Source organism: Marmota monax, unplaced genomic scaffold (genome assembly GCF_021218885.2).
Source record: "Marmota monax isolate L192 unplaced genomic scaffold, Marmota_monax_Labrador192_F-V1.1 WCK01_AAM20220418_F8-fsc00014, whole genome shotgun sequence".
Taxonomy (NCBI): domain Eukaryota; kingdom Metazoa; phylum Chordata; class Mammalia; order Rodentia; family Sciuridae; genus Marmota; species Marmota monax.
This window is the reverse complement of record NW_026695222.1, coordinates 21,430,987-21,444,987: the sequence shown is the minus strand read 5'-3', so window position 1 is coordinate 21,444,987 and position 14,001 is coordinate 21,430,987. Positions and strand designations below refer to the sequence as shown.

The 14,001-nt window shown below is 37.5% G+C and overlaps 1 protein-coding gene across 6 annotated transcripts in view; it reads left to right on the top strand.

Moving 5' to 3' along the window:
- Positions 1–14,001, top strand: part of Chd6 (chromodomain helicase DNA binding protein 6) — a 237,637-nt gene that overhangs the window by 59,956 nt on the left and 163,680 nt on the right. Inside the window, exon 2 of one of the 6 annotated variants that reach the window (XM_046433241.2) lies at positions 864–942. The exons of the other annotated variants lie outside the window; for them this stretch is intronic. The gene's annotated coding sequence lies outside the window, so the exon portion shown is untranslated. The remainder of the gene's footprint in view (positions 1–863; positions 943–14,001) is intronic. 6 annotated transcript variants of the gene reach the window in all.

Genomic DNA, 14,001 nt, shown 5'->3' with positions numbered 1-14,001 from the left:
AATTTATGAGGAAGTAGCTTAACAGAAGACATGTCTTCTCTGCTACTTTTTAAAAAAATATTTATTTAGTTGCCAATGGGTATTTATTTATTTATTTATTTATTTATATGTGATGCTGAGAATCAAACCCAGTGCCTCATGCATGCTAGGCACTCACTCTACCACTGAGCCACAATCCCAGCTTCTCCTACTTTGACAGTAAAGTTTTGAGAGACGATAGCTATCATCTCTGAATTGTCCTTTAACATAATGCTGAACACATAGTAGCTGCTCATCAAATATTTCTTCACCAGATTTAATGATACTAATGGCTTTTTAGAGTGTTACTCATAGCTTTACTTCTTCTGTTTTCTTTAAAAAAAAAAAAAGTTCTGAATGGTGATGATGGTGGTATTATTCCATTATGGAAAGCATATGTTATGGGGTGGACTCTGCAACCAGACTGTGGATTTGAATCCTGGCTCAGCTACTTAATACCTCTGCTTTCTTTAAGCAAGTTCATTAACCTCGTCCTTCAGTTTAGTCATGTGTGCAATGGGAGCAGTAATAGTATCTATCTTGTGGAATTATAATGATGATTAAGGGAAAAAATGCAATGGTGTTTTCTGCATTTTAGCTTCTTAATTATCATTAACAGAATGTTAAAAAAGTAACATTCAGTATTAAGTTCTTAGAACCTAAGTTCTTTGAGTAGGAGTACTTTCAATATCTGATCACCATCTATCTCAGTGCAGATAAATATAACTATTCTTGTATTAATTAAGAAAGTAACACTTTTGCTTGGGACATTAACAGCAGAGAGGGAACTGAACTAATTAATTTCTACCTTGCTAGCAGTAATGTTTTTTTCTCTTTTGCCCTAGGAAAAGTCTACCCTGTTCCCAGGAGAATAAGATCAAGAGAGAAATAGATTTCCCAAATCGGCTCTCCCTGCAACCAAATGTACTTTATCTTACAGTTTATTTTCAATTATATGTTAAAACTATATTCAGCCTTGCCTCAGGCATCATTTATTGTTGTTTGTTTTCATAGTGTCTCTTCCTTTTCACTTCTAGTATTGACCAAATCATGTTCAAAATAAATACATTAGAGTAAGCAGTCACAGAAAGGTGAGGATAGCATGGTGAAAATTATTCAGCTTATTTGGCAGACAGCTGCTGGGAAAATATTGTTAAGGCTGACAGGGCACTATATTTTTGACGCATTATTTCCATACCTAACAAGAAGGGATACAAAACAGTTACAGATCAAAAAGGAGATATTCTTTGGTACCTATATTATTGATCCCCTTTATTTGATTAGTGGTTATGACATTGAACAGTACCTTCTAATGCAAATGCAATAAACTGCTATTATGTGAAGATTTTTTTTTTTAAATATAGGTAATCTTTTTGACCTGGAAATCTGTGATATAATAAGTTAGTGTTTTTAACTCCACTGATACGTAGAAGGAGATAATATTAGCTTCAACTAAATTGGGAGCAATGAAAATGGAAAAGAGATTGATTTAAACATACTTTTTAAAACCACAGTGATTTTTGCTGGGCTCAGTGGCACATGCCTGTAAGCCCAGCGGTTTGGGGGGGGCTGAAGCAGGGTGATTTTTGAGTTCAGAGACAGCCTCAGCAATTTAGCAAGGCCCTAAGAATCTCAGTGAGACACTGTCTCTAAATAAAATATCAAAAGGGCTGGGTATGTAGCTCAGTGGTTAAGTGCCCCTGGGTTCAATCCCTGGTACCAAAAAAATAAATAAAATAAAACCACAGTGATTTAAAAAAATGTACTAAAGATTATTTCTTCAACTTATATAATATTTATTTATATGAAAATTGGATAAATTTGAAAAGTACAAAGACAAACTGCTGAAGACTCAGAAATACATACACTCCATTTTAAAAATACATGTTTTAGTATTTGAATTCCTTGAATACCATTTCTCTGGGTAGAGGCTAGAAGAGTTCAGTTCTTATCAAAACATCTTGCTTACACCTTGGTAATAGAATATGGCTTAATGGAAAGCAGTCCTCCATAGGAATGTGATAGGGAGGATTTTTGCTGACAAAGGAAGGCTGCCCAAGCCTCTGTTTCCATGTTGTTTTACGTATGTGGGCTTTCTGCAGCTTTTCTTGCCTCTTGGATGGTGGCCAAATTTAGGGTTGGTTATAAATTCCTATCCTTTTTTCCCTTAACCTTTAAGGATTTATTTTGTATTTTAGAAAATTTCAACACAAAAGTGCAGAGAATAATACAATATTCGTGTGCCTGTCTAAATCAGGTCCAAGTAAGGTCCACATATTGCATTTGCTTGATATAATTCTTCAGTCTCTTTTAATCTGTAATAATTCACTCCCCTTCCTTTTTGTGGACATCATGCCATTTATTACTTGTTGATGAAACTAGATCACTGTTCTTCCCCACATTCTGGATTGTGCTTATCGTATTCTTGCATCATATAACACATTATTCTTTCCCCATCTTACCTGTAAACAGGTAGTTAAATTTTGAAGCATGACTATTTTTATAGTCATTTGCTATTTTTAAAATTCATAGGTTGTACATTGCATACCCTGTTCGCATGAGAATATACATAATACTTGATTGTTCCACTTTGTGTACTATGACCAATTGGTGTGTTTTGTTGGCCTAGCCCTTTACTGTTAGGGTATGCTTTCCCCATTGTTCAGCACAATTCATGGGTGACATTTTGACAATCTGCAGAGTTCCAGGTTTGTCTTTCACCTGATGGTTTGAATTGAACATTCATGGTAATTGTTGTCCAAATAATTTATTTCACTATTACTACATTCTATGAGACTGAGAAACCTGTTTAAAAATGAAATAAAAATTAGTGATTAAAAACCTTTCTTAACTATGAGGAAAGTCTAAGGTGTCTGGAAAATTTGATTATGCAAAGTACTTTTTTCTCTGATTATGCTTACTAAAAAAGGTGTCATTGTGGGGGGAAAATGTTTGAAAGTTGTGTTTAGCTAAATTAAATGCCTCTCTACTTGTTTTCAAATGAGTTGTCTTTAAAAGGTTTCATGGGAACAGATTTGGAATTAGAGTCATGTTTCTGGGTTATTGTGCATTGGTGAAATGTTTTTACCTAAGAAAGGAAAAATAAAGTTCTAAAGTTCCTTCAGTTGAGGTTTATGGATCATGGTAAAGATTTGACTTGAATCTATATAGGTCATTTTATTCTCATTACTCTTGTTATATGCTTTCCCTGTGGCCTTGGGTGGTTTTCTAGTGACTATTAGTGGTAATATTTAACCTTATATAGTATCTCCTATGTATATTGAACTTTGAAATTTGTGTGTGCTAGTTTATTTAATCCTCACGTGTTTGTCATCTTTAATTTAGATGAGGAAACTGAGGTAGGGAGATTAATTGATTTGTCTTGGTCATAGAGCTAATTAATAGCCAGGGCTAGGATTTGAACCCAGACAGTTTTGTAGAAATGTGCTGTAACAGAGGGAGAGAGTAGATGTAGTATCTATACTGTCCTGTTGGCTTTGGAGGATAAGCTTATTTATATTAACACATACATAAATAATGTATATGAACATGTATTGTTTGGTTGTATGCATACCTAGACAGACACACACACCCCTCTCAAACCTTCTTTGAATCACCTAACTTGACCTTAGAGCAGGAAAAAAAACCAAGAATCATGCACCCTTATGGGTGGGGAGAACCTAGTGATTCAGTGCAGGAAGAAGGGTCCAGAGGAACCTGACAGACAGCTTGGGTTACAGTCATTTTCACTTAGGGTATCCTCTGAACTTTGGCCCCATTTGCCTTAAAGTTAAAGCTGTTTCTCTCCAAGCAACCACCTACATAGATCTTAGGTACATGATTTTCAAGCAGAAAGCCTATAGCTAGTATACAATCAGAGATATGGAAAATTGTGCTCTATATTTATAATAAGAATTGTATGCATTCTGCTATCATACATAAATTAAAAAAAATGAATAGCAAAAAAAAGAAAAGCCTATAGCTAGTATTTTAGTACCATAAAAACAATTTTTCAAATTCTACAAATTATAATAAATATCAGTCACAAGTCTCTGGTTCTAGATCCAAGATTCAGAAGATTCTATAGAGACTGTCTTGGCTCCTAGCTTTATCTCTGCTGTCTCACAAACTGTTAAATGATCCTCTTTCCCCTCTTTTGCCATTCCTTGTTCTGTTTTAACATTAGTAAATGAATTTGTTTCTGTGGGATGTTAATGCAGGTGGGATAGTGAAATTTGAGTGGGAGTGTTCTTTCACAAAGAAGTTACTCCTGTCTGTTTTTGTTTGTTTGTTTGAATTGTGCTTATTTTGTCTGATAAAAGGTGGGTTAGAAAAAATGGATAGATTTTCAAGAATCTACATGTTGTATTCAATCTGATGGTTTGAGCAGATGGATGTTACTAATAAGGGCAAGACTTACAGAAAAAGGTGAGGAAGCCTTCTAAAGTCTGATACTGAAGGAGATGAAAATATCTAGTGTTTTTGAGTTTGTTGGAAGTGCCACTGTGTGTACCAGTGGTGAATTTAACAAGAAAAGCTTCACTTGGTTGATTCTTGTAGTGTAGTGTAAGGATTGGCCTAAAGACGACATATTTCTTTATGTTACTAGTTTGTTTATAGATTCAAATATTGTTGCTGTATATAGTTTTGGTAATTATTATTGCAGGGTATGTGACATGTCTTAATAAAGATGTTTGTGCCTTCTGATAGAAGCAGATTTCCTGAATCATCTTCCTGATTTCTGTGGAGCTTTCCTTTTTAGTAAGTTTTGCTTGTGGGAAAAATGAATTTATTTTCCTTGTATATTAAAAAAACTTATTTATTTAGCAAAAGAACTCAATAAAACAAGGAGCATATTACTGTTTTTGCAGAATGATTAATTTTCCAGATTATTTTTTTCCTTGGTATATAGTTTTAGGTACTGGGATCCTAGAACTAGATTTAGAGCAAAATCTTTAGGAAAGGAACTTTAAAGTTTTGTTGTTGTTGTTTTAAGCCTATTTTTTAGCATAGCACTATTCAGGCACTTTGGAGTCAGACACTCTTGCGTGCAAATTTCAGCACTGTAACCTGTAGCCAGCTGAGGTTTGCCTTCCTCAAATGTAAAAGTGGGATAAAAACACCTCAAATAGTTGTTGTGAAGATGGAACAAGTTAATGTATTATATGTATTATGACACCAAAATGAAGATTCCCCCAAATGGTAACTACAATATACATGTTCTTACTTGTCCTTTCAGAACAATGTTCTAGAAGGCAGAAGATTTTCAACTCAAGGGGAAGCTGAGGCTCAGAAAAAAAGTCACTAATATTATTTTTATGTTTTTACTATGGAAACCAGTACCAAGAGAGGTGAAATAGCTTTTCTGAAGTCTCCTAGTTGGTACGTCATAAGCCTGGGACTGAGTTTGTGTTCTTGACCATGGCCTCTCAATCTCAGGTGTCTTATTTTTCATAATTCTAACACAAATCAAAGTATTACTTGTCTCGCATGTACCATTAGCTTAACAATTATGCTATCACTTAGAACTGTACTATCCCAATATAGTAGTAGCCATCAGTCACATGTGGCTATTAAGCATTGGAAATGGGGCTAATCTGGGTTGAATTATGCTAGAAGATAAAATAGGAATCATATTTTAGACTTCATACAGAAAAAGCATACAAAATACCTCATTAATAGCTTTTTGTGCAGCTTGTGGGCTGAAATGACAATGTTTTGGGTACATTAGGTTAAATAAAATGTGTTAATAAAATTTTTTAAAAGCCTTTTTTTTTTTTAATAAATCAGTGAAGAAATTGTTCTTTTGTTTTATTGGTAACTGCCCTGCATGTCTTCTCATGTTGCTTGCTGAGTGAGGTAACTAGCTCCTCAGATATCAGATAAGTCATAAAATGAGAGAGACTTGAGAAATTATTTCTATTATTTGATGTAATAGAAATTCAAGATGGATATTATGCTGGGCATATATTAGCACGATTCTAGATGCGTAAATGAAAACAAGCTAAACATGAATTGCATTTGTATGGATTTTTTTGCCTGATGGAATCAATCCCAGTGTAGTGCCAAACTACTACAGGTTGGCCTCTCAAGTCTGGCCTGTATAAGTGGACCTGTGCCTTGGGGCCAGTCCCTTGAGGGGCCAGTCACAGCCAGAGGAATGGAGTTGATTTTACTGGTTCTTCATGATGTAAAAACTATAGCAGGTATATACATGAAGAAAGCTTAAGATTTCTTTTCACAAATTACTGTTGTTTGCATAAATATATTTTTTATTGACCATCTTTTAAAATTTATTTTTTCTTCTCATGGTAGTTTCTTTAGTTTCTTACAAAATAAGCAGTTATGTCATATTAGTTGTAGATGGATACAGTACCTTTATTTATATTTTATGTGGTGTTAAGGATCCAACCCAGTGCCTCACAAGAGCTCTACCACTGATTCACAACCACAGCCCCTTGCTCCTGATTTCTTAGTGAGAGTGCATTTAGCTTTTCACCATGAGATCTGACTTGGTTTCCAGTGGATGTTTATAAGGGTTGATACTACCTGATACTGTATTATGAGGATTGATACCTGATAAAATATCTTAGTTCAGCTTAGACTTTGCAAATTAAGGAGGGTACAGAACACAGAAAGTTCATGGGAGAGTAGGAAATATGTAGGTAACTAAATAATATCTGAGTTAGGGAGGTTAGGAACTGGGTGTATATATCCTAGAGGAGAAGCGGCTAGGATTTTATTATCTCAAAGTATAGGGAGGAGCCATGTGGACAATTAGAAGTTTCCAAATTATCTTTGAAAATGAGAAAGTCTAGTTTTTTCCTTTGATAACTTTTTGTTATTATAAATGCACACAAAATTTAAATTTTAGGTGATTTGTCTCTCCCTATCCTCCCTCTCTCCTTCCCTTCCTTTTCTCTGCTTTCTCTCCCTCCCATTGTAGCAGCAGTTAAAATTACATTTGCTTGCCTGAAGGCATTGCAGACTTTCATTTTCTGAACACTGAGTGAAGGGGCCCTTTCTTTTACCCATGTGCTTATATTGATCTGGAACCCATTCTTGCCCCCTTTCTCTGTGGTCTATAAGGCCCGAGGCTAGGAGCTGTTGATGGAACTGCATGCTGCCCTAGCCCTCAACTGAGCTGACTTCTGTAGCTGGCTTGTGATCAGAAAGCCCCCCATAAATGGTGAACAGTAGAGTGAGCTCCCCAGGCTTTCTATATGTTCACTTCCAGTCGTTGCTTGTCTAGTATGCTTTGGGAATAGATTTCCCCAAACTTTCTTTTTTATTTTTATATATATATATATATATATATATATATATATATATATATTTTTAGTTGTAGTTGGACACAATATCTTTATTTTGTTTTATTGTTTATTTTTATGTGGTGCCGAGGATCGAACCCAGGGCCTCTCACGTGCTAGGCAAGCGCTCTACCACTGAGGCACAACCCCAGCCCCAATTTCCCCAAACTTTCATTGATAAAGTCTTTTAACTTATATGACTATTTGTTTGTTTTGTTTTTTAGATTTAGGTCTTGGTGTTTTTGTTTTGTTTCTTTTTGTATTGTTCTTGTTGTGTTTGCTTATTGGTCTCTTCTTTCCTACCAGATATGTCTTCAGTCCCTTTCTTGAGTCACAGATAATTGTGTCATTTTGATTTTATTCCTAATTTAAAACTTAGAATTTAGCTCCTTCTTTTTGCTTGGTCTGGGTTTTAAAATGTTTTAATAAAGATCTCTACAATATCATAATTTCCCACTTGAGGTTATGTAACATGCAAAGTGTTAGCTAAAAATCACTGAACTTGAGAATTTAGATTGCATATAAGGATTGTTCCAATGATAGGATCTTCATTTATTCAACACATATTTATAGAGAGCACCTTCTACAGGGCAGACATACTCCTAGGTAATGAGATATAGTAGCAAGTATGACATGTCTCACTTTTAATAGAATTTAGAGTCTGGTGAAGTATCTTTAATCTCATCCAGATTGGTAGTCATGAAAGATCTTTCACTTTCGAATCACACTGTCTTGGTTTTTACCTAAGCTCTACCATTTATTAAGGTTAGATAAGGTTATAAAATTATTTATATTCTAAATGGGATAGGAGGGCACCTTCCCAGTGCTGGGGTTCAAATTTCATTGGAAAAAATGTGGTTGTTACCTACTGTGTGGCAGAGTTCTCTAGGTTGCCTAGGTCAGAGTTAGTCCACAGTTGCTGGGTAAGGTAGACTGACTGGTGGGTAGGCCTCAAGAGGGAGAACAAGGCCTGGAGCATGAAGTGTCCACATTGGGAAGACCACAAGAAACAATTTTTAGGATCCAAATGAACCAAGTTGGTAGACAGACATGCGGAGGGAGTTGATATGCCACTGTAGGCCCAGTGCCTGGAGGACATGGTGTCCATGTAGAGAGGGCTGCAGAAAAACAATTCTGGAATGTAAAGCAGAAGCCCAGTCAGGATGCTGTTGTGTATGTGAGACTGGAGTCCTAGTATCTTTGTCTGGAAGACCCAGACTGAAGCTTGTGGTTGCTGAAGAACTGTGTGCCTTGGGTTTGTGACTGGGGCAGAGCACCAGCAAAGATACTCAAATATTCCAATAGTGACCATGGAGCAAGAGCAAGGACAAACAAAAGCACAACACTTGAACCAGAAAGAGAAGCTCCCTTCCTTCTGCAGTGTCCCTCCAGCTCCCTCTACTGACCACACTTAGCATCATACTCTGTTAAAGAGTAATGCCAGTGTCCAGTCCATTGTCACAGAGCTGGTTGGAGTTGAGAGGAAATAAATTGATATCTGGCACAGAAGCTGGATGCAAGAGTAATGCTATCTAATTACTTTTACAAGGTTTAGGAATGGGCAAAACTAATTTTTACTAGTAGTGTCATTCTAGTGATTGTTTTAGAATAATAGTGGTGACTAGAAAGGAAAGTAGATTTTCTGTTTCTAGATCTAGATGCTATATATATACAGTTGTGTGCAGTTTGTGAAGAACTATACTTTTAAATGTTTATTACACTTTAATAAAAGTTAAAATGTGGCACAAGTTGATTCAGAAGCAAAAGCTTAAAAAAAAGCCCAAATCTCAATAGGGAAAATACCAAAAAAATCTAGGATATGCCACACTTTATTATTTATTTATTTATTTATTATGGTACCAGGGATTGGACATATGTATTCCTGAACTGCACCCCTCAGCTCATTTTATTTTATTTTTGAGACAGTCCTGCTAAGTTGGCCTTGAACTTAGAATTCTCCTGCTTTGGCCTCCTGAGACATTGGGATCATAGGTTTGCACCACTGCACCCAGTTTTGTTTTAAAATTATTTAAGAGTTGTCTAACCTGTGTCCAAAAATGACATCTAATTCATTCAACAAAAATACTAATTGCCAGACTACTTTTATTTAGGGATCAAATTGCTGATTCTAAGGTCTCCTCTATAGCAGTTTATACTCTTTTTTTTTTTTGCCATAATTCTTCTTACCAAATTGCTGAATAGCAATTTTAAAACTTTTTTATGGCCTCCCAGATACCTCCTCGTTCTTAGTCTAAATGAGGTATCACTGCTTTCCTCTGTAAGCATTGTCTTTGTCATGATATATACCCTTCTTTATGTAGCAGCTGACAGATCACCAGATCCCTATTTTCCTGAGATTTGGAAGCCCATAATAACTCTTATAGAAGAGTTAATGATAATGGAAAGTCGTGATAGAAGATACTCCATGTGTGGCTTTTAAAAGCTGCAGGTAGAAGCACCTTAGCACTATGGTTTGTTCAGCAATATTTAACTCTAGGGATAGAATCTTAGGAATCTATGAAGTTGGTTGCTCCTAGATTGAGGATATGGATATAGTATCTATAGAGAAATCACATTCATAGAAAGCAAAGGTTGCTAAGAAACTCTGGCATTGCACTAGATTAGAATAGAATTGAGGGCTAATTAATAAATTTAAGAGCTAAGTCTTACTGTGTTGCCCATTCTGGCCTCAAACTACTGGATTCTACCTATCCTCCTGCCTCAGCCTCCTGAGACTTGGTACACACACAACTGCCCCTAGTCTAGAGTGAATTTTAAAGTAGAGCCAGTTGTTTAAATCTCATTTATTCTACATGCCTGTAATCCCAGAGGTTGAGGCTGCCGAGGGAGGAGTATTGCAAGCTCAAAACCAGCCTCAGCAACTTAATGAGTCCGTATCTCAAAAATATAAAAAAGGGCTGGGGATGTGGCTGTCCTGCAAACTGGTCATCTCTATCTAGAAACATCTTAAATCATGCCACTTCAACTGGTTCTCAGTGGTTGGTCTGATGATGAAAGGAAGCATTGGAACAGGTAATATAAATATAATGTAATATAAGCAGGAGATGATGTGTATTGAGTTTCTATATTAAAATGGTTGTCTTTTGATCTGTGAGTTAGGCTCTTGACTCTGTGGTTTTCTCCCTCATTCTGGACATGAATTCTGTCACATCTCAGACCACTTCCCCTAAAGTAGTGCTCTAAATCTGAAAATTTGCCAAGTGTTACTTCTAGGCAAGTAATTGGGTATTTGAAATCAGTAGTTTTAACAGTATGATTTCTTCTAATATAATGTAAATTTAAAACAGGTGATCAGTCTATACCAAATTGAAGGCAAATTAAATGGATTATACATAATGTAGGATGTTGTTAACAGAAATTAGTGGATTAGCTTGAATTTGCCTAGAGCTGGGGATATGGTTCAGTGGTGATGCCCTGGGTTAGATCCCCAGCATAGTGGGTGAGGATGAGGAAGGGGAATTGCCTAAAGAGGTAATGGCCAGGAGGCTTGAGGCTGAGGCAGGAGGATCATGAATTCAAAGCCAGCCTCACTAACTTAGTGAGGCCCTAAGCAACTCAATGAGAGTTGCTAAATAAAATATTTTTTAAAAAGAGGGCTGGGGATGTGGTTCAGAAGTTAATTGAACACCTCTGGGTTCAATTCCCAGTATCAAAAAAATAAGAGGCCATGCCCTCAAAATATTTTGCGTATTGCTTATAGTTTCTGCTTTTAGTGTAAAGCAAACAAACTTAAGAGAACCAGAGCATTTTATTGTCTGTTTGACAGGAGGTTCCTGTTGCCAGCCACACACCTCACCATTCTCCTAGAGCTGTCTGCCCTTTACAAGAACTTTTTACATATGATCATGTAGCATCTTGTGTTATGACCTCAGTACTGTCCTTTTAGTTTTTAGGAAAGGAAGATTTAGGGGTGAGAAATGATTAAGAAAACTATTTCTCATCTTTTAATAATCCAGAACTTAACCTTTTTCAATTTCTATTAAAAGTTCTTAGGCCCTAAGGAAAGTGCAGAAGGTGCTGGAAATGAGCAGTTTATGGGAGGCTGAAAGGACTGTTGAATCCATCAGGATAGAGCATCCTCCTGGTTTTGCAGAGTCAATTTGATATAGGATGTGGAAGCAAGTTTCAAGATTTCATCCATAAAACACAAATAAAGGAAATTTTCCTCAGATTTAGAATTTATTGTCTTTAGAAAAAAACAAAACTGGGAAATCTTATTTTTTAAGAATTTGACTTTGGGACTGGGGCTGGGGCTCAGTGGTAGAGCACTTGCCTAGTATATGTGAGGAATTGGGTTCAATCCGCTGTACCACATAAAAATAAATAAATAAAGGTAAAAAATCCACATAATATTTTAAAAAAATAAATAAAAATAAAAATTTGATTTTAATATAGCAGAGTTTTTAATTTAGGGGGCAAGCTTATCTTAATAGTGCTAGGAATTCCACACATTTAGTTGAGAAGACATTTTCAGATTGTGGATTGGCTTTCCCCTTGGGCTGGCTCTTCTGTTCTTGTAGAAAGAAGAGTGTGTGTGTGTGTGTGTGTGGGGGGGGGGTGCTCAAGCAACTACATGTGTGATTTTTATTTTCTTATTATTTCCAGTAAGAACTTGCCTCTGCTGATTAGTATCTATGTTCAGATTCTATTAACATGTTTACTTTGTTTCTTGCTGTCTTGGATAGCTATCACATGGATTTTATTCCTTAGCATAAATCACTCCAAAATAATTTTTACAATTCAGAATAAAAATGGAAAGCTTTATGAGTGTTAATGAACAGAAATACCTAGTTATATCTGGTCTTTATTTGTATTTATTATATTAATTATTTGTATAAAATGCTTGTTCTCTGTATGTAGTATTATCTGAAAGGTCCATCTATCTTGTCTAAAATTTGCTTTTAAGGTCCTCTTGGATGATGGTTTTATTAAGCTGTTTTAATTGCTTCCTATTCAATCTGTCCATGGATTAAAACCATCCCCTGCCACAGCCTTGCCTTATGTGCCATGTGGTCTTTACTTTTTTCCCCTCCTTCTGTACCAGTTTCCTCAAAATATTTTGGATTTCTGCCCATATAGTTATGACTCAGGTTTTATCTCCAGAATATCACATAAATGAAACCACTCAGTATATAGTCTTTTCAGTTTGGCTTTTTTCTCTTAGCATAATGCATTTGAGATTCATCTGTGTCTCCTATATCAGTAGTTTGTTCTTTTTTATAGCTGTTTTAAAAATATATCCAATACCCTTTTACAGTTTTTTAAAATATATATTTATATCTTTCTGTGTTTTCTTTGCAAACATGAAAAGAAGATCTCTTCAGAGTCATTTTTGGTGCCCTAGTATGAGGACTTATCATTTCGATGTTAACACAATAACAGAAGCCTTTTCTCATGTAACTTTGAATATTCTAGTTGTACAGAAATGTTTCCACTAAATCATAGAGTTATCTTTGAAAAGAAAGAGTGACCATTTGTTATTTGAATGCTCTTCCATTGTTGGTTAGTGGACGTGAGCTTCGGAGACTATAAAATAAAAAATCAGGCTGGATGTGGTGGTACACACCTGTAATCCCAGCAGCCCACTAGGCTGAGATTGCTAGTTTGAGGCCAGCCTCAGCAACTTAGTGAGGTCCTAAGCAACTTAGTGAGACCCTGTCTCACAGTAAAAAATAAAAAAAGGACTGGACATGTAGCTCATTGGTGAAGCACCCAATCCCCCAAACCAGTAAAACAACAAACATACATAGAGTACAAAAAGTATTATTGAGTGTTAAAAGTATGTTAACTATAAATAGTGGGGTGGGGGGAAGGAAGGAAGGATGAGAGGGAGAGGGAGAAAAGAATGGGAAAGGCTGAAAGATAAAGTTGAGGAAACTTACCAGAAAATAAAACATGAAGAGATTGGGGGGAGGGGACAAGATTAGAATCCAGCCTGAAAGGTCCATCATTCAAATATAGTAACAGGAGTTCCATTAAAAGAAAACAAGAGGCCCAGCGGCCTGCTGAGGGGCAGAGCCACCCCCCACCCCCCGCCCCTGCCAGGTGACCACCGACAGAAAAGGCCCAGTGGCCCGCGGTGGGACAGAGCTTCCAATCACTCTTGCAAGGTGGGCGGGCCTGCGACCCACCGGCAGAAGAGGAGCAGCGACCTGCTGAGAGGCAGAGCCGCCCCCTCCCCCTGCGCCGGCAAAGTAGAGGGAACTGTGACCACGCACAGAGCAGGCCCAGCGGCCTGCTGAGGGGCAGAGCCGCCCCCCACCCCCCGCGCCTGCCAGATAGGGGAACTGTGACCACGGACAGAAAAGGCCCAGTGGCCCGCGGCGGGACAGAGCTTCCAATCACTCCTGCAAGGTAGGCGGGCCTGCGACCCACCGGCAGAGGAGGAGCAGCGACCTGCTGAGAGGCAGAGTCGCCCCCTCCCCCTGCGCCGGCAAAGTAGAGGGAACTGTGACCACGCACAGAGCAGGCCCAGCGGCCTGCTGAGGGGCAGAGCCGCCCCCCACCCCTCGCGCCTGCCAGGTAGGGGAACTGTGACCATGGACAGAGCAGGCCCAGCGGCCTGCTGAGGGGCAGAGCCACCCCCCACCCCACGCCCTTGCCAGGTGACCACCGACAGAAAAGGCCCAGTGGCCCGCGGTGGGACAGAGCT